Source organism: Halictus rubicundus, chromosome 9 (genome assembly GCF_050948215.1).
Source record: "Halictus rubicundus isolate RS-2024b chromosome 9, iyHalRubi1_principal, whole genome shotgun sequence".
Taxonomy (NCBI): Eukaryota; Metazoa; Arthropoda; class Insecta; order Hymenoptera; family Halictidae; genus Halictus; species Halictus rubicundus.
The window spans coordinates 11,583,835-11,604,962 of record NC_135157.1 but is presented as its reverse complement, the minus strand read 5'-3'; the positions used below and the strand labels follow the sequence as shown (position 1 = coordinate 11,604,962).

The window sequence follows — 21,128 nt, the reverse complement described above, 5'->3', positions numbered from 1 at the left end:
ACTTGCTGCGCGAAGGTTAACAGCACGATAACCAATGTACGGTAGAATGTCTTGCCAGCGTAACAGAGGTATAGTGATTATAATTGGTATCAACGTCACGCGCCATGAATCAAGAACGGCGCGCTGTAACGAAGAAAAGTGGCTTTCCTCGGGGCAGAGTATTTTCCAGGATGCACCCATTAATGGATTAAGATGGAACATTCCGACTACATATTCTTTTAAAAGCGCAATAACAGAATGTATTAAATTCCACGGACATTAAATTCTCATTCATTCATACTCGCATCCTTCTCCATTAAACCCGACTTCGCTTTAATCAACGTCTGAGGATATTCACGGAAGAACGGACGCGGCTTCTTCAGCGACCAACGGGCCAGAACTCGACGGAATGCTGTGCCATCTTGTGCGATAGGCGTGTTAGACCTTGTTGTTAAATCCTGGCGCTAGACTGCTTCACTATCTTACATACTTCAGCAAATAAAAATTTAGAAATCTGAGAAATCGGGGTTTCAAAAAGGAAAACGGTGCTTATTCGGATAATTATTTAGCGATTATCTTAGGTACTAGACTCTTAGAGTATTTCGACTTTATTATTTATTTATTTACTGTTAGTGAAGACATCGAAAAGCTGAGTTATGTTTTCACAAAGCTCGCAAGAATATCGATGAGCCAACATAGACAACAGAAGTTAACCTGCTAGACTCAACGCAACTAATAATCTAGCAGAAGCAACCGGATAAAGGCATTGAGAAGCCAGATCAAAGCAAACCATAGTTAAAGAAGAATATCCAATCGCTTACGTCTTCACAACATCCACGGCTGATGATCAAACCTCGGAGGAGCTACCCAGAAGAGTTTAATTGTACGCTGCGCGAAGCAGAAGACGGAGGATGATGGCTTGAATACACCCAGGGCCTACGGACACCACGATGCCGGCCCTGTCCGGTAAATTAAGCAGCCATTCAACGGAATTCGACGGCGAGAATGTTTCTCGACTTGTTTGCTTAAACGCACAATACGTCGCTACTCCGCGAGGATGAATCGATCGAGCAGCGTAACGAGGCGCCACAAGGATTCTGACGGTCGAACAGGCGATTGCTACACGTCTGATCACAATGGGACACGGGATCCGTGCTGACCTAACTCGGGCCTAACCCTTGAACAATGGTATTCAAGTCTGCGACGACCGTGCAGCTTGAAACTGTTTATCCGCGACGTGTTTCAAAAAATCGAGATTTCGTTATCTATCGACCTGAGATCGTTCGAAGTTCCAGGATTCTCGAGATCAAACAATCCGCGGCCTGTTGACGAAACAAAAGCACAACTTGGTCGACAGAAAATCGACAATCTTACAGCAACACTTGGCAAAAAACTAAATAAATCGACAAGGAGCACTCGAGTCCAGATTCGCCGCAGAGTCTCCGAAAGACTCGGCTGGTATCCAACAAAATCAGAGGCTCCTCCGGGGCTCTTCAAAATCAATATTTACAGAGCCGAATGGTGGTGCTCGCGCAGAGCCGAATGGTCCACGTCATCGAGATAATGCCCATTCGATTCGACGGGAGCCCGACGGCGTCCGCAACAACTCAGATCTCCAAGCGAGGAACATCGTCACGCCGTTAATCCGTGTGTCCCAGCGTCGGGACCCGAAGGACACGCGCGTTACAACGGCTCCGACCGCGTCACGGTCCTTTCAAACCGTTCGCAGGGATCGTTATTCCTTCGATTCCTTTCTACGCGCGGGTTCTCCTTTTCCCCCCCTGCTCGTCCTCTTTCACGGGGGGGAACGTGCCTCGGTGTCTGATCCGCGGATCCGACCTTGTGACGCAACCGGGACACTCGAAACGCTCTCGGGATCGGCGAAAAGCAACCCCCGGGGCTCGTCGCGCACCCCTCCCCAACCCACCCCCTATTTTAACGGGACTGATTGACTCGACGAGACCGGGGAGAAGTGTCGGACGTGTTTCTGGCCGAAGGCATCGTAATTACGGGTATCTTTTATAGGCAGGAAGGAGATATTTATACAGCCGACGTACGGGATGATCGAGGAGGCCCCGGGATGACGGGACCCTTTCCCGTATCCCCGGAGATCCGCCGAGGGATACGTCCAGCTCCCCCGGTCCCTTCTTCATTCTGCTCTTCTTCAGCCTCTTCGACGTCGCGGGATCGCATTATTCCGAAACCGAAACTGGTCATACCTTCTCACAGCTAACGCGGAGTTCTTGAACGAACAAGTACCGTAACCTGGGTCTCGAAAAGCAATATTTCCAATGTTTCACAAAATTTAAATAAACCATCTAAATATGAAATATCGGATTATATATGATTATGAGGGATCGCATTATTCCGTAACCGAAACTGGTCATACCTTCTCACATCTAACGCGGAGTTCTTGAACGAACAAGAACCGTAACCTGGGTCTCGAAAAGCAATATTTCCAATGTTTCACAAAATTTACATAAACCATCTAAATATGAAATATCGGATTATATATGATTATGAGGGATCGCATTATTCCGAAACCGAAACTGGTCATACCTTCTCACAGCTAACGCGGAGTTCTTGAACGAACAAGAACCGTAACCTGGGTCTCGAAAAGCAATATTTCCAATGTTTCACAAAATTTAAATGAACCATCTAAATATGAAATATCGGATTATATATGATTATGAGGAATCGCATTATTCCGAAACCGAAACTGGTCATACCTTCTCACAGCTAGAATCCGAGTTCTTGAACGAACAAGAACCGTGACCTGGGTCTCGAAAAGCAATATTTCCAATGTTTCACAAAATTTACATAAACCATCTAAATATGAAATATCGGATTATATATGATTATGAGGAATCGCATTATTCCGAAACCGAAACTGGTCATACCTTCTCACAGCTAACGCGGAGTTCTTGAACGAACAAGAACCGTAACCTGGGTCCTGAAGAGCAATATTTCCAATGTATCACAAAATTTAAATAAACCATCTAAATATGAAATATCGGATTATATATGATTACGCGGGATCGCATTATTCCGTAACCGAAACTGGTCATACCTTCTCACAGCTAACGCGGAGTTCTTGAACGAACAAGAACCGTAACCTGGGTCTCGAAAAGCAATATTTCCAATGTTTCACAAAATTTAAATGAACCATCTAAATATGAAATATCGGATTATATATGATTACGCGGGATCGCATTATTCCGAAACCGAAACTGGTCATACCTTCTCACAGCTAACGCGGAGTTCTTGAACGAACAAGTACCGTAACCTGGGTCTCGAAAAGCAATATTTCCAATGTTTCACAAAATTTAAATAAACCATCTAAATATGAAATATCGGATTATATATGATTATGAGGGATCGCATTATTCCGTAACCGAAACTGGTCATACCTTCTCACAGCTAACGCGGAGTTCTTGAACGTACAAGAACCGTGACCTGGGTCTTGAAGAACAATATTTCCAATGTTTCACAAAATTTAAATAAACCATCTAAATATGAAATATCGGATTATATATGATTATGCGGGATCGCATTATTCCGTAACCGAAACTGGTCATACCTTCTCACAGCTAACGCGGAGTTCTTGAACGAACAAGAACCGTAACCTGGGTCTCGAAAAGCAATATTTCCAATGTTTCACAAAATTTAAATGAACCATCTAAATATGAAATATCGGATTATATATGATTATGAGGGATCGCATTATTCCGAAACCGAAACTGGTCATACCTTCTCACAGCTAACGCGGAGTTCTTGAACGAACAAGAACCGTAACCTGGGTCCTGAAGAGCAATATTTCCAATGTATCACAAAATTTAAATAAACCATCTAAATATGAAATATCGGATTATATATGATTACGCGGGATCGCATTATTCCGTAACCGAAACTGGTCATACCTTCTCACAGCTAACGCGGAGTTCTTGAACGAACAAGAACCGTAACCTGGGTCTCGAAGAGCAATATTTCCAATGTTTCACAAAATTTAAGTGAACCATCTAAATATGAAATATCGGATTATATATGATTATGAGGAATCGCATTATTCCGAAACCGAAACTGGTCATACCTTCTCACAGCTAGAATCCGAGTTCTTGAACGAACAAGAACCGTGACCTGGGTCTCGAAAAGCAATATTTCCAATGTTTCACAAAATTTACATAAACCATCTAAATATGAAATATCGGATTATATATGATTATGAGGAATCGCATTATTCCGAAACCGAAACTGGTCATACCTTCTCACAGCTAACGCGGAGTTCTTGAACGAACAAGAACCGTAACCTGGGTCCTGAAGAGCAATATTTCCAATGTATCACAAAATTTAAATAAACCATCTAAATATGAAATATCGGATTATATATGATTACGCGGGATCGCATTATTCCGTAACCGAAACTGGTCATACCTTCTCACAGCTAACGCGGAGTTCTTGAACGAACAAGAACCGTAACCTGGGTCTCGAAAAGCAATATATTTCCAATGTTTCACAAAATTTAAATGAACCATCTAAATATGAAATATCGGATTATATATGATTATGAGGAATCGCATTATTCCGAAACCGAAACTGGTCATACCTTCTCACAGCTAGAATCCGAGTTCTTGAACGAACAAGAACCGTAACCTAGATCTCGAAAAGCAATATTTCCAATGTTTCACAAAATTTAAATAAACCATCTAAACATGAAATATCGGATTATATATGATTATGTGGGATCGCATTATTCCGAAACCGAAACTGGTCATACCTTCTCACAGCTAGAATCCGAGTTCTTGAACGAACAAGAACCGTAACCTGGGTTTCGAAAAGTAATATTCCAATGTTTCACAAAATGTAAATAAACTATCTAAACATAAAATATCCACCGGAGGGTACTGTCATAGAACTTCCACGCAGGGTACGAGCAAAGCTGAACAAATTCCCGGGGGAATTTCGTGCTCGCGCGTCGACGACACCGGCCCGTGCAACGAAATTTCGGCTCCGCCGACCAATTGGTCGCGGGTTGTCGCGAACGAAGCCGTTCGCGAAGACGTGGGTGCGTTGTCGGGGTGCGGAACAGCCCGAGAAATAATCCCCGACGCTCATAAGCAGCGTGTCACATGCAAGCGCGTTGTTGCGGGAGCGGATGTGTTCGCCGCGCTGAGAACAGGTGGTGCCTAAAGGGCGGCGAGATTTGTAGTTTCATTAGGCAGCGGCTGCTGCTTATGACGCCGGGCCCCGGTTGTCTACAACCACTTACATCGCTACTTACCTGCGTCGTAAGTAACCTATCTCCCCCGGTTCTACGGCCGCGTCGCGCAAAAACTCCGCTTACGCAAGCCTACGCGCGCACCTAACGCTCTGACTATGTTATTTAGGGACGGGGAACGAGGTGTGCAGCCTGCGTGTGCTTCGAGACCGTAATCGACGCGCTGCTACGTCCTAGAATGGCGTTGATAAAGGGAACAGGCTCCCCTAAGCGAGAAGAAAAATCTTCTTCGTGAGTTCGTACGTTTGCTCGATGTCTGCTTGAGCTTCAGTATTAAAATGGATCTGGAGATGCGTTTGGATCATTTTTTTAGTAATATCCTAGCACTTTTACCATTTTTTCCCGTAGGATTACTTCAGATGGCATCTGTACGTTTGATTACAGTATTAAAATGGGAGGGTCTACATTCAATTCGAAGGTGTTGCATTATTTTCAGATTATATTCCAATTTCGAAATTGCAACAGTTCCCCTAATCCTCGTGAACCCAGTAAATCGCGACTCTTCTGAAAGAATCGTTCAGCAAATCGCGACTGTTCTGAAAGAATCGTTTGGCAAACCGTGAAACAAATGGAACGTCCAGGATGTTTGAACTTCCGGGGCAGCAATGAAGGATATTATATCGCGTCGTTATCCCCATATTTTAGCAGAACATTTCTCGGCATCCTTAGCCCGCTTTGAGGGTCGCCGATCCGAGGAAGATCCCGCCGGGTGCTCTTTATTATTTCCAGGTTCCTAGCGCAGATCAATTCCGGGGATCCGGGTAGATCCTCAAAAAATGGCGGTTCGAAAGTTTTCAGCTTCCCGGGGACCGCAAAATTGGCTTTCCAGCGTATCCAGCTTGGAAAAGTTCGTCCAGGATTGGCCGTGGAGCGGCTGCTAGGGTCAGGTGAGAGCGCGGGGAAGAGATTCCGAAGAAGTTCGCCAAATTGCGCGACGATCTCGGGGAAACGACATTCTCCTCGCGTGTTCCGCACCTGAGCCCCCGGCCGCCATCGTGAAAACTTTTTGATGCCGGTGTCACGTAGGCTAGTAGCGACCTCCCCGCGCGACCCTCGCGGACGCTTCGATTCCGCATTCATGCGTTCCGCACGAAAAAAGATGCAGATGGCGTTCGCATAATACGCGGCGGGGAAAGGGCAGCTGCTGCGATCCGGCCGATTTTGCGGAACGATCTGAATAAACACGGTCCAGCCTCTTCTCACGCGTCAACGGGCACGAATCGCGCCGCCATTGTGTCCTCTTGTCGCTCAATTAGCTGTACCGTTAATCCGTTGCCACTTGCGCACGCTGGAAATATTTTATACGAGACGCGGACGGCCGAGGGAACCCGAGGCTCGGTGTTCCTGCGATTCTCCAGCGTTGTAAACGGGTTTGCTATCGATTTTTAATAGCGACTCCACTGACATGTGCTCATTAGACTGCGGATTTTTATGCAAAATGGACATTTTTAAATTTGGATTTCTTTAAATTTTAGAAATGCATCAAATTCTGCTCGGCAGATTTCGCAGCAGACCTAATAATCCCTCGAAAGCATACGCTTAAGGTAAATACTTCATTGTAAACTGCTGATTGGACACAAGTCGAAGCGGGCAATTTCGAATCCGCCCTTTATCTTTAAATCCAAACGAAGCATCGGTTCGCCAATTCCAGGCTGAACCCCCTACAGTAACGTCTCTTTCTTTAATTGAAGTTCACCGGGGAGGTCGCGATCTTAATTCCGAGCAAGGTCGCCCGATTAATCGGCCCGAAGAATGTAAAATTCGCCGAGCCAGGGGCGGACGGGGTGGCAGAAGGGGGTTGGAGAGACGGCGAGCGAGTTAATTTCATAGCTGATCACCCCGGGTAATCCGAGCAGGGGCGGCACCAGTGATGCGGAAAACAAAGCTGCAGGGTGCGACGAGTCACCCTACCAAGCTTTTCCGAGTCGTATGTCATAAGTGCTTCCGCGCTAGATTCATCATCTTAGCCGAGCAGCTTCCACCGGGGTTATCCAGTTTTTCCACCCTTGTCGACGACGCTAGACGCCCGGTGACGGGGATTATTCTGCTTGAACCGTCGCCGAACCTTTCTTTGCCGTGTGTAACAAATCTTTCGACCGAGAATATCCTGCCCTCGCTTTTTCCATTCTTTCCCGATACCGAACATTGTACTCCCCCCGGAAGAATCTGTTCCATTCCGAAATCGTCAATGAGATTGCCGATGAGAATATTTGAGTGATTACTAACCCTTTGCACTCGAAGCTATTTTAACTCCGAAACGAAACATTTCTTCCGACCTAGAATATTTCCCTTCTATATATCTTTTTTATTGTACACATACGAAAATGGTGCAATTTACTCGTACAATACTGAAATGTTTAGTAATTTACTGAATACAAACCAATTTAATAACGTGATAAATATTTTGAGTAATGATACAGCAATTTTTAGTGGCGCCTTACAGTCACCATTCGAGTGCTAAGTAGATTTTTATGCAGAATAATAAGAATATTCTAATAGCTAATTTATTGGATAGTTGTATGAGGTCTAATAAAAAGATCAACCTTGATAACTAAGAGACTATGAAATTATTAAATTTCCCGACCTAGGGTTCTTCGAACATCTCTCTTCGCCAACTATCCTCCAGACTGATCTTACAAGTAAAAGAATAGAAATTGCCAGGGATGAACCAAGAAGAAAAGGGATTTCCAGCAACAGAAAATAGCACGTGTACACTCGGAGGATCGCGAATGACCGAGTAGCCGTCCATATTTCCCGGCATTCGACCTCGATTTTCATCCCCGCGTGTTCGCATCGTGGGGGTGGCAGCGGCCGGAGGGGTTGCAGCGGGATCGAGGAGGGTGAGATTGCCGTGCGAGCGGATTGACCTCGCGATTTGACGCTCTGCAAACGCTCCGGCCAATTATCTGCAGCCTCCCCCTTTTTCGGATTTCATGCCCATTGTGCGCACCCACCCCAGCACCCCCGGGGATCGCGCCGACTCGCCTCTGTCCACTTTTGCGCGTCCCCGCACCGTTTTCGTTAGTCTTTCGCCATTTTTTTGATGGATAAAGAGCTGCGAATTCTCACCGAACCGAGCTGCTTCCAACGAACCAGAGAAAATAGACTTTTATTTAACTTCCATTCTTTACAAACGACCTGCACAATTTTTATTTTGCATGAAGATGCAGACTACCGGTCAGTAACATTTTGTTTTTCAATGAAATAGCTGACGAATATTTTTTCGATTTCATACGTATAGATATTTCAAAATTTTAAAGAGAATTGTGAAGAAATGTAAGTATGAAAATCTGATTGGACAACTCTGCGCTGCAAGCTCAATACAACCGCCAAAGTTGTACAGAAGACAGTACGTATACAACAGAAGCAACACTGGCAGATTATTCTAGACATCATCGGGAACCCCGAAAGAATTCATAACCGTCCCGAAACTGAGAATAACAGGCGATGGGCCAGCAACTAACCGTCCGCCAACAAGGAAAGTATACGTGTCGCGCTCGCATAAGCAAATATTAACAGAATGCTTCACCCTCGCCGGGACACGGCGATGCTTGCGCATTCGTCACTTCTCGGGGTGCATTATGGGCCCGGCACACCACGGCGTCGATTCTCCTCGACGGGACACAAGGAGTCGTTCTCTCCTCTATCACGCGTGTCTATTATGCGTCCATAGAGGCCCGCGAGAAAGATACACACCGGCTCCCCGGTAATCTGGCGTGCTCTTAGGGTGGATTCGTCGTGGTATTGCCACTCCGATAAATAAATCAACTCGTAAGCAGCCGGCATTAGGGTGCTGCGGTGTGTACGCGACTCACGCCCCACGAATACACCCCCCTGCAACCCCCTCGATTCTTTCCTCCCAAACGATGCCACGGCGAGCAGCGACAAAAGCCTGGTCAAAATCTGTGCTATTTTTTAATTTTTGAAAACGAGATGAAAAGAACTATGCAATGGCATCTACCGTTTTAAAAGATAAGAATGAATGAAAAATAAAAAAAAAGTGTGCCAACAACACGCGGTATTCCCAGGCGGTCACCCATCCAAGTACTAACCACGCTCAACACTGTTTAACTTCGATGATCGGACGAGAATCGGTTTTTTCAGTGAGATATGGTCGTTGACATTAGTACATGTTAAAAACTGAATAATAATCCACTTAAGATTCCATTTCGCTTCATTATGGGCCCGGTCTTCGTAGATTCGCGATAAGGTAGAGTGACCACGTTACCGACAAAAATAGGCGAAAAATGGTTTTACGTGCATCAACTTTTCGTCCTTACAGAAGAATATTTTGTCGCTGGTAAAGGGCTCATTCGAAAGAGGAAGGTTCAATCTACTGCGCGCTGGTTAGGAGCTGCCGAGATAATGCAGATATTGGGTAATATAATTGTTAGAAGTAGGCCAAAATTTGACGATGTGCATGTCGTGGAATGCAAGCATTTTTATGCCATTGGATGAGTTTTCTGAACTCTGAATGAAAATATCTCCAGCTACAAATTGAGTTGTATTTTGTCATGATTCTCAGCGAAATACAGCGAAAAACTTGAAGCACGTTTCTGGCGTCAAAATTCATAATATCGATAATACAAAGCAAAAAATGTGACAGGTTTAGTCACAGACTTATTAAGACCCGTCGGATCAAGGCCAAGACGGATCTTAAGTCTGTGTCTGAAGGCTGTGAATGGAAATTATTAATTAAAAAGTCACGTGACTATCCCGGGCCCTTAAGGAATGATTAATTGAAAGTTAGAAGAATTTTTGGGGAACAGCAAGACGATCGCAGGTTGTAGCCTAGTCGTCGCGACACAAGATTATCGACTGGAAATTATTTTCAGTTGGCCACTCGTTAACGCGAACGCTGCTCGTTGCCAGGCGGACAAGAGATTTCAGCGAGCGGCGGGCACGGCGCGGCGCGGCGGGCATATCTCCTCGCGTGTTCATGAATAAAAGCGCGAGTAGACGGACAGAGCACGGGGCATTAGCGGAATAAAACGGCCGTAATACCGACTGTGTTCAACACGCTCGACGGTTGTGCGGAATTTCGTTTCTACAGCGGTCGGTTACGAGCCGTGGTAAATTTTCATTTTTCCACCTACCGCCCCTCCTGCCGCACCCCCGTGGCGTTTTCGTCGCGGATAAACGCGCGTTCGTTCTGTCAACTCGCTTATTGTTCGACTCGCCCCGTATTCACTGTCCACGCGTAACGCGCAGGCTGAAAATATACAACAATTTTACAAAATGTTATGAAACAGTCGGGAAAAAAGCCTCGAACGCATAGCAGATCGACCCAGAACATTTGTTTAACTCTGACGTCGATAAGCAAAATTTTTCTGTGATATTCGGTGCTGCACTTTATGGTTTCAATGCATATTTCTATGCCTCAAACATAAATTGATCTGTGATCGTGCGAGCACATAAAACCGCAATAATTTCGGATTTGGAAGAAAGCAAGTGGAATAAAATCTCAACATCAATATTTGTAAGATAAAGAATTTTAAATCCGTCATTTTGACGGATGCGGTGGCTCCAGTCTTAGTACTAGCGATTATGTCATAATTTTTAAAAACGCATGGTTGAAGACACTTTAGCGGATTTTTCATCAGCAATTTAAATTGTAACAATTCACTTACAGTAACGTCATCCAATTTCGTTGCAGATCAGAATGTAAAAGAAAAATGTTTCCTTTTGGTACGGTACAATTGCTGAAAATATTGTTAGGTAAATGTTAAAAAGAATTGTTCTCCGGTGCGGTCAGGTGAGAATTTTGAAGGGACGGGTCAGAAGGACCCAGCATTCGCGTATCGGGGTTCCGAATCGCGGTTTCGTTGTACCAGATAAGAACGTTTCCGCCGAAAGTCGGCGTCGACCGGTCCACCGTTGCAAGCCCGAGGACCGAGAGCTTAATCGAGAGTTAAAAATACACGGGGAGAAGCGAACGTGTCGCATCACCTGCCTTTAATGTCTCCATCGCGTTGGCCTGGCCCGAAAAATGAGATACGGGGGCCGCATAATTCGATGATAAAGCGACACGAGAGGAGAGGCGCCGAGCGGCGCCGATCTTGTTGTATTCCCGAAAGCAGGAAGCTGACAGTTAAGATAGCCAACGGGGAACCGTTAAGTGCAGCGCGACATAAATTAGCGCGCGAACATAACGGACGGGACACGGGAAAATATTATTGCAGCGCGTCGGTTTCGGCCGAATTTCGCCGAGGCGAGGCAAGGCGAGGCAAGGCGAGGCAAGCCTCGTCGGCACCCGATAATAAAATGGTCCCTTTGTCCTCGCCACTCGGACAGCCGTATAACTTCGTCGGCTGAGTGGTCGCCTTCCTCTCTGCCACCCTGCTTCGCCGTTTTTCATCCCCCAAGACCCTTTTTCTCGTATGTATATATTGAAAGGATTCCGGACAAGAACTCCGACTGCTGTCCTACGAAAGGGAAGAAAGGGAAAAACGGGGAAATAGCCTGGCGACGATCGAGTCACCGGCCGTGACGCCTCTTACCATGTAGACCATTGTTGACGTGTGTTACCTTAACATCCATGCTCCGAGCGTCAATATTGTCCGATTCGACGTTCCTCCAGATGATGAAAACCGAGTGTCGGATTTCCTTCCCAAGCGAATACGAGGAGGTGTTTTTAATTAATCATAGATTCTATATAAATAGAAGAAATATTGAAATTTTGCAATTTCTAAATTAGATGGCATTCCATATTTCCATGGGCATTAATTTTTTCCGATCTCACGATATTGAGAGCGTTCCTAATATGAGTTATAAATTATTCGGAGCTATCTTTGTAAAAGATCAATGCCAGATTATGTCCAAAACGTCCATTATACGATAAATGAAATAAAATTATCACCTACACGGATATTAAAGTGTTAAGTAATTCCACGTTATAAGCTTCTTGCGGATTGAAAAAGACTCGCGTGTGATGTTTATTCATTGCTGACAATAAGCGACGGCTAATACAATGGGTACGCGCTTTCATTACCGCGTGCGGCATAGTAATCGCTCTTGGGAGCGAGCCACTCGGCAGCAGAATCACGTTGCCCATAATCTCCGGTAATCTCATAAATAATGCGTGGCCTACGTGAGACGTGTTCGCCGGCCACCTATGAAAAGCCCCCTTACACGTTTTTGCGCCCTAAGTCTGATTGATTCGTTTCGGAATCGAAACCGAAATTTCGAGGAAGCTTCTGATTCCAGCCCTTCGCGTTTCCCCGTGCCGAAAAGTCAAATACACCCCCGTCCATAAATGCACAGGACACTATCATCGTTAAACTGTTATAACTTCCTGGAATCAAAATCGTACAAACAATTTTTCTTAATTTTTTTCTACATGCATCGATACACATATACCGTGACGAAACTGTACCCGAGTTACATAATAATCGTTTGCAATCTGAAAGCCATTGGAATACCATTGTCGTGTTTAGTTTCGATTTCGCAGAATCATCCCTTAATGTTTTAGGGGGTGTATATTTTCGCGACACCGTGTAGAGGGCGTGCCGATGGAAGGAGAACGTTCATTTATGGCACACAGCATCGACTGAACTTTGAAATTTCTCGGGGAAAAACCGCGACGATTCAGCTGGAAGTTTCCGTCAGATCGCCGAAAATGTTAAAGGATCCGCGAAACGACAAAACTCGGAAAGTTCGCCGCCGGATCCGCGGCCGAACTGCCACGCGCTTATCGTGTAACAGCCCGGGGGGTACGTAAAGGAAGATTCGCCGGGCTTGCAATTTAAGTTTAAAGCTTCCTCCTCGAACCGTGGAAGCAGCGACGCCGACTGCCGAGAGCTTGGCCGAGCTTCGCCCGTTATTCGCGCGTTCCGTTCGTTAGCGCCACTTAACGTTTTACTTACCCCCCGTGGCACGCATCGAGCACTCGTTTCCCCCTCGGCTGATTTTTATGCGCGCATAAACCACGGGGTCGTTAAATCGTCCGCGTGCGAGCGGATTCCGCCTGTCGGAACGGGAACGTCGCACTGTACCAAAGAGTACCGAAATCCTGGCCAAAAGTCAAAATGCCTTGACTTCTTCGAATTTCATAGTTGGGCTGATCATAACTGATCACTCTGACGAAGACACCCTCGGTCTTCGTAGGCTCGGCGTCCGTTTACAAAATAGATTGGAATCTCGAAAATAATCCCCATTGTTTTCTATAGATTTACTCCATTTTGCAGACGATCTACGAAGCGAGTAATAAATTTTAATTTTAAATCGAGTTTAAATACATTACAGGGGCTGCGAGGTAATTTCGACATCCGATATTAGGTAGAACGAGAGATAATTTCCGTTTTCATTTTTCAGATAATTGTAATGATTACACGAAGAATATGTAATTTTATGAATATAAACTCGCTTACATTTGTCAGAGCAATTAGTTGTCTATCTCTCGTATATCGGAGCTTCGTAGACTCTAATTGAGTGTCTTTTATTTCTTGCCGTAAAGATTAATTTTTAGAGCATCGAGCATGACCTGAATTGGACAAAACACGCTATAAAATCGCATTTAATGTGCATTTAACTTTTCCTCTGCGATGGTCGCGTCTCAAGTGACAGCAATTCCAATAAAGGCTGGGCAATTATCGCCAATTATCAAAGCTGTAATTATCAAATTATTGCGAGTGCTACGGTAATATATGTTATTACCTTCGAGTTCGCCTTCTCGCGACTGTAATGAAAATAAACTATTGTAAATTACTCGAGGTGTTCGTCTCCAGCAAATTGCATTTTTATCGCTTTCGTGATCGCTCTCTTCTTTTTATGGAAATTTAAGAGCTCTGCGTTGCTACAAGATCAAGGACTGTATGTAAAATAAATTCCAGTTTGAAAATTAAGCGGAAGCGAGGCTATAATTAAAGTATCGCATTTCCTAATTAAATGTTCGGTAGATAAGCGAATCTTTTTAACTGCGAACTAAATGTTTCATTTCGGACTTCGTATTCGAATTAATCAGTTTTGAGTCATCTTTCGCAAGGAAAATGATTTCTCTAACAATGTTTGTGAATTCTATCTAAATAAATATACATACATAAAAGAATGTTTTACACACATCTACATAACTTTCGAAAAAAAAAATTTCTGCGGATCAAGATTAATTTTACGAGTACTCTACACGGTCGTGCGATTGTAGGAAAATTGTAAAAAGTCCTTGTCAAGCCGTTGCAAGATAAATGCGAGAAATGAGCATAATCGTTTCCGCCCCCTTAAAGAATCCCGTTGATGGAAGATGCGCGTGCACCTGCGAATCTCGCGCAGTTCGCAAAGCACCCTGTATTTTTGCAGGCGGTTCAAGGGGTGGGGGTGGGGGGTCGAGCGGGGGTAAAGGGGTAATAATAAAACCGAAACCAGCCGCGTTGTATATAAAACTGAAGCGGCCCGTTTTCCCGGCCGCGCTGTGTGTTCGACTCGCTTTGAATACAGCGTCCGGAGAACGGCAATAAAGAGTTTTGACAAACGGGGGTCGTGAGGGGGCGGGAGAGCGTGAACCCCTAGCCGTTGCACAGTCCGCGGCTCGGTGCACGGTGCACGGTGCAGCTATGCATCGCCGGCTTTTTCATTTGCCTCGGAAAAACGAATGAACGTCGCTCCCGGCGACAAACGGCGGGAACACGTCGCGTACACTGTACGCGAGCACACGGGCCCGCGTTCACGCGTTTTATTCGCAAGCTGGCACGCACCGACCGAAATGATTCACGGCCAGACGACTGCGATCCTTGGAACACAAGATTCCACGGACCTCCGGAGGATCCGCGATCGATCACTGTACTGCGGACCTGCGCGCGAAACCATAATTTTCCGCATCAATTCTGAACGGCTACAGAATCTCCTTTCTTTAACGATTCTATGGAGTGCAATTTAACCATCCTTAAATTAGACATTCTTGATGTGTTTTGTCCTCAATTTCGCCTACTCATTTTTGCTATGAATGCATAAAATCATCGATCAAAGTTTTACTCATTGTTAAAGAGAAACGGGGAGGTTGTAGAAAATATGTGTTTAGAGACTGTAGTCTATACCTTGCAAATTTGGAAACGCTTTGTAAGACTCCTCTTGAGTGCAATCTTAAAATCATGTACGAAAAATTGGACACTATTGAATGAAGATTGTTTCGAAAATACAAATTTAGTTTCTGGTTATTTTATGTCCTCCACGTTTAATTTAACTTTCCGAGACTCAAGGCTAACCATTTTCAGTAGTTTTCAACGCATTTGACACGGAATACTAATAATTCATACCTAACATTGCAGCCATTGTTTTCACAATTTTTCCCCGGGACTAGAATCACTGAAACCGTAACGCTGAGTAAATTATTCTACACATACTATTTCGCAGTCCCGAAGCCTGTTGTTCGGCGCGTACGCGTATTAAAACAAATCATTGTTCTCCGGACGAGTAATTCCGCGGCGGATTCTGTGTTCCAGCTGCGAAAACCTGTCCGCTTTTTCCGTTCCGCAAAGCGTCGCGCTATGAAATTTTAATATCCGTCGGGTCCCCACCCCCGCTGGCCCCCGGCCTCCACCGACGGCGCCTCCGATTTATATTACAATCACGCGTTGCAACGTTCCAGCCCCGAGCGACTAAATAATAACACCGGCATTAACATTTTACATCATCCGCGGAGCGTTTTCCGCTGGTTCGAAGCGAGCTCGTCGGCGTGGGAGGGTGGGTCGAGGGGGTTGGAAGGGAGGACGACGAGCGATGCAATAAGCGCGAAGGACAAAATTTCCATCGGCGGCGGGCCAATTACACGACGGCCGACGACAAAAATTTCCCCGCGCGGCATCAATATACACGTTTGGCCGAATGACAACACGTTGTATCACATGCTGGGTACACACACCTGCGCGCCCTCTCATCATCCCGCGGGTTTACCAGTCTCCCCCACCCCCGGGGTCTCACCCCCTCGACGGTATTCCCGGTCGAATCATCGAACGATGAAACACTCGATTACTGCATTAACAGTGCTACTAATTCAGCCGTGTGTCCCCCGGACCGATCTACCCCTCTCCACCAACCCCTCCTACTCGTTCCAGGTCGATTCGAATCGAAACAATCGATACCGGTGACGCATGCAGCGATTCCCGGCTCTCGATCGCCGCTGGCCGGGCTGTTTCTCTTCTCGCGCGTGTACACGGCTTTCGGCGTGGCTGACGACACTCGTTCCCCGGCGGCCGTTAAAACGGCCGAAACGACCGCGCGACCGATACGTCATTCCGCGATGTTCACGAGCGAGCCGCGGCGAAACGGGCTGCCGACACCGACGATCCTATACCTGTTTCCCCTCTAACCCCTTCTGCGCGCGCCAACGCAGCCCGCGCTGAATCGTAATCGCCCCGACTGCCGATCCGACCGCGCGTAATCGAACCGATCGGCTTCGTTGCCCGCGCGATCAACGAGATTCGATCGATGCGAAGCTACTCGGCTGATTCAATTTTCCGGGTTTTCGAAGGGGAATGGTTGTGTGGCGTGGAATTGTTTTTAACGCTGGGAAATTTTTAAGCATTTCTGACACTATTCGAGATTGCAGGGGGGACGATGCGAAAGAAGATGGACACCACGTGCAAGAGGGTTCAGGAGAGGTGGAAGTGATAAGGGTCAATAGAAAAGTCAGCTTTATCTCACGAGTATTCACTTAGATAAATGACACCTGATCCGTGCCTAATACTTCAGGAGCATTTGAAACATTTCATCTACCCTTGATACAGTATAGAAGCCAACTGATTAACCCTTATCGGTCCGGAAGTATTTCAAGTTTACTTCCCACCAGGTCCAAGCTGTTTTTCATACGAAGGAAAACTGTGGACTCAAGTACAGAAAGGAAAATATTTATATTTTATTTTATTTTTGCCGTCATCGGACCCAGCAAGTAAAAGTGCCACGCCGCTTATATGGCGGCATTGGTCCGGCAAGGGTTAATATCAAAAGAACCTGGTCTGCTGTTAAATACTCGAATATCGTGAGCTCACGACGTCAAGCAACCAACGAGCATCAATTCGAAACAAACCGATAAAATCATCGGCAAATTCGATCTTTCACGGTTGTCGATCGTGATCGTTCGGCGAACAGGCTCGTTCGAGGCGTCAGTTAAGTACAAATGATCGACTCGCTTTAACAATATCCGAATGGAAAGCGCACTTGGCGCCGCGACATCAATCTTGATCGATCATCGGAATTGCTTTTCGACACAGGTTGTCCACTTGCCGGTTGAAAACCGTTAAAACGTGTCGCATCGCGACGCGCGTGAAGCGCCGAGAGAGAGAGAGAGAGAGAGAGAGAGAGAGAGAGAGAGAGAGTCGGTGAGGTGGGTGCAATGCCGGGCCGACGAATGTCAAATCTAAACGCCGACTCCCGTCCCCTGTCCACCGGCGGAATTGCATTGTCCCGCGCTGGCAATCATCGTGTCTGCTCGGTATGCATTAATGCAGACTGACGCGCGTAATAAATTCTATTAAAGCACCGTACAGTTTTTCATTATTCCCGCCGCCGTAATCCGCGCGACGTGCACGCGGATTTCCATCCGAAACGTACGTACATACATCGTTCCTGCCCCGCGATCACTTTGTCTACGAACACCATCACCGTTTTCAATATTTCACGGCTCGGACCTCTGTGAAATTTCGCTCGATTATTTCTTACGTTTCTGAAGCCATTCTGAAACGCTTCGCGCTCGATCCCGGTCGAGCGAGCGCTCGCAAGGTTGCACTTAGCGAGGGCGAATTGCGTTTTCGCGTAGTCATTGAAACGCTGTTTCATTGGAAATGGCTCGCTCGATGGGGTACGTCGCGGAAAAGCTCCCTGCGGATTAGCGGTCCTTTATGCGCATTCGTACCAAATTTTATTTGGGCCTCGACGCTCGCACGCTTGTCAGGTGAAAATTCATTTTCTATTTTGGAGTCTACGGGAGGATGTTTTCTGCAACTATTTCTGAGATTTCTAAATTTACAAATTACTAAATTTATGCGAGTGCCTCTGTAGGATATTGTTAGATAACCTCCGCCACTGGTGCGTTTATTGATATATAGGATTTTATGCATTTATGACAAAAATGTGTAAGCACAATTTAAAGCAGTGGACATACTAAAAAGCTTTAAGAGCACCAGCGTATTGGTTGTAGCTTAATAATAATTAAAAGAAGAAAGATACTTTTATTTCACTCCTGTGTCTTGCAATCAATGCAAATATTTTTTATTTCCCATAAAGATCCGCAGTCTAAAACTGAATCGAATTTTCGTTTAAATCGTTTTCCCTAAAATCGGAGGGTGACTGGTAATAATAATTTTGCGAAACACACGATCGATTCCTAGCTATACGGCACAGCCGTACGCGAGTCCATAAAAATCTGCAACGATGTACGAAATGTAAATTTAATTGAAATTTAACGAAGCCTTTTCGCCGGACCCACACCCGCAGGAAATAAAATGTTTCTCTCTCGCCTTGGGTTCTCGAAATTTGCATAACGATCCCGGGCCCGCTAATGCCTTTCGACGATACCCGAAACAGCCCCTTCCAAAAAGCAAACTACAATCATAATTGTATCGTCAATTGGGACACGCCGTCTCCACGGATCGCTCGATCGTCGAAAAGAAAATCGCCCGGATCGCCTTCATAAATATCCAGTCTCTCGATGCCATTAAAAGGAACTAACGCGACGAAATCTCTGCGACTCGCGAAAATAAATACGGGCGAGAAGAAGGTGGGGCTATGGTGAACAAAAAAAAAATTAATTTCCAATTGGCCGGGGATGAAGCGTTTAAGACCGTGGGGGCCCGGTTTCCCCAGAAAACTCGGCGGCGTTAACGCGGCCGGTTCTCGGATCGATTTGCATTGTGCAGCCTTGAGGCGGGGTGTAATTAAGGAGCCAGCTAATTCGCCGGGAGCCCCGTCGAAGATTATCGGGCCCGATTGGCTCGCTTTCGCCCGACGTGTGTACCGTAATTGCGAACGGCTGTATCAGTGACCCGCAGCCCGCTCGACACGTGTCGACTCGTGGCGCGCTCCTCTTATCTCGCGACCGGTTCACGTCGAACCCGCTGTTTCCATTATCCGTAATAATATATTCTTTCGAATAACTTCCCTTTTTATCCTCCCCCTCCCCTCTCCCCGCTGACTCGCTCGGTTTCACGCTAGATACGAGAGAGAGAGTGAGCAAGAGACAACACAGGGACGAGAGACAGAGACCGCACGGAAGAAGGGGAGACAAAGTGGCTGCTGCACACGCGTTTGTCAATGTTTGCCGGTGTCGACACCCACCTACTTATGCAAATCATTTAATTTAACCCCTCCAGAGCCGGCTATCCCCGGAGAGATCGTATCTCGAAGCCTATTCGTATTCATTGGCTGAGCGATGGGGAGACCGCGCGCGCGGCCCTCGATCCGCAGAGCAGCCATACGATCGCGTTTCCTCCTGTCCCGATGCTACCACCAACCACCTTTATGTCAAACCGAAGGACCACGGACCGCTCCTATATCTGGACCAACCGGTGCTGCCAGGAATTGATGCGCCTAAGACTCCCGATCTGATTTCAGATAGCGACTTTCGGTTCGGATCACAGAGGTTTTGTTTGCTGCCAGCCAGATTTGCTTTTGTCGGGTATGCTGGGGACAGGGTGCAGAGAAATGTGTTGCGGTTTTCGCTGCTAAAAGTGTAATATTATGTGTAGAAATGTGTAACGATTTTATAATAGGTCAAGAATTTTATTAGAAAATAGTTAATTGCAAGAGCCGAATCGTGTGACGAATACGCTGTGGATTTTTATGTAGAAGCTGATGTGATTTGCAAAGATTGGGGCCGAACAGAAGTAGATTTCTCCTGTCAATGATTTTAATGTATCGACATTCCGGTAAAAATGATATTGAATCCGACCGTGTGTACTTCGATATGAATGCAACGTATGTCTGCGATCTCGTGATCAGTATCACTGGAGGGATATGAATATTCGCATGCTGAGTTTCGAATGTGGCATACGGTTTAATTTAAATACGAACGTATTTAATTCGGATTTCATTCTTTGGCTATCGATTTTCCTCTCCCAGTGTTACTCAGCCTTTCGGACCGATGCAAATTATTAAAAGTTTATGATATTACTGAAAATATCAACATCAATGTATCGTATATTATTGTTATCGTTGGTAGATACATTTGTATAAAATTCTTGAATTAAAATAACATTTGAAACGACACGATCGCAGAAAAGCTACAGTGCTGCCATCTATTTTTCCCGGCGCAATATCTTCCCCTAGCAAGCCATAAAACTGCGACGTTAACTTGTTTCCATGCTAACTCCTTCGGATCTGATTTTATTTAATCCAATTAAAGTTATTTTATTATCCCCGCGTCACACCGAAGTTATACTTCTTATATTTAATTCCCTCACCACCGGCAGAACAGGTTTCAAATCCAAGAAATCGCGTGCGTAATTTACGCTCCTGAATAACTTTCAAGCAACAACAGTAATTACACTGGAATACACACCGGGCCTGAAGGAAACCAAATGTTCTGTTCAGATAACGCTGCTTGTATTTCACAAATTAAATTGCATCAAATCGGCGCTCAATTAAAACAAAAATCTCACTGATATCTGGATTGTAATGTGTACAGACTCTTAGGGATCACTTCTCTTGGGACTCAAATTCTAACGTTATCACTAGACTGGACACTTTTATACAAAATACAATTTTTCTGCTTCAATCGCAAGAGACAGGAGCCAGATATTTCATAATTTCTTTAATAATTTTAGCAGGTTAAAAACATTGTATTTCCGGGAAAAACTTCAATCGTTCTTTTTAAATTGCATCCACGCAATTTTGTCACAAATTCAGTTCTCTTGATCACTCGTCCTTTTTAGCAATAAGCGCATAAAATCCG

General features: G+C 45.5%; 1 non-coding gene across 1 annotated transcript; it reads right to left on the bottom strand.

The window, feature by feature from the left end:
• Positions 1–9,257: 9,257 nt before the first annotated feature.
• On the bottom strand, positions 9,258–9,376 carry LOC143357550 (5S ribosomal RNA). The gene has a single exon (XR_013082828.1). It is a non-coding gene; the product is annotated as a 5S ribosomal RNA (ribosomal RNA).
• Between the last annotated feature and the right edge of the window lie 11,752 nt (positions 9,377–21,128).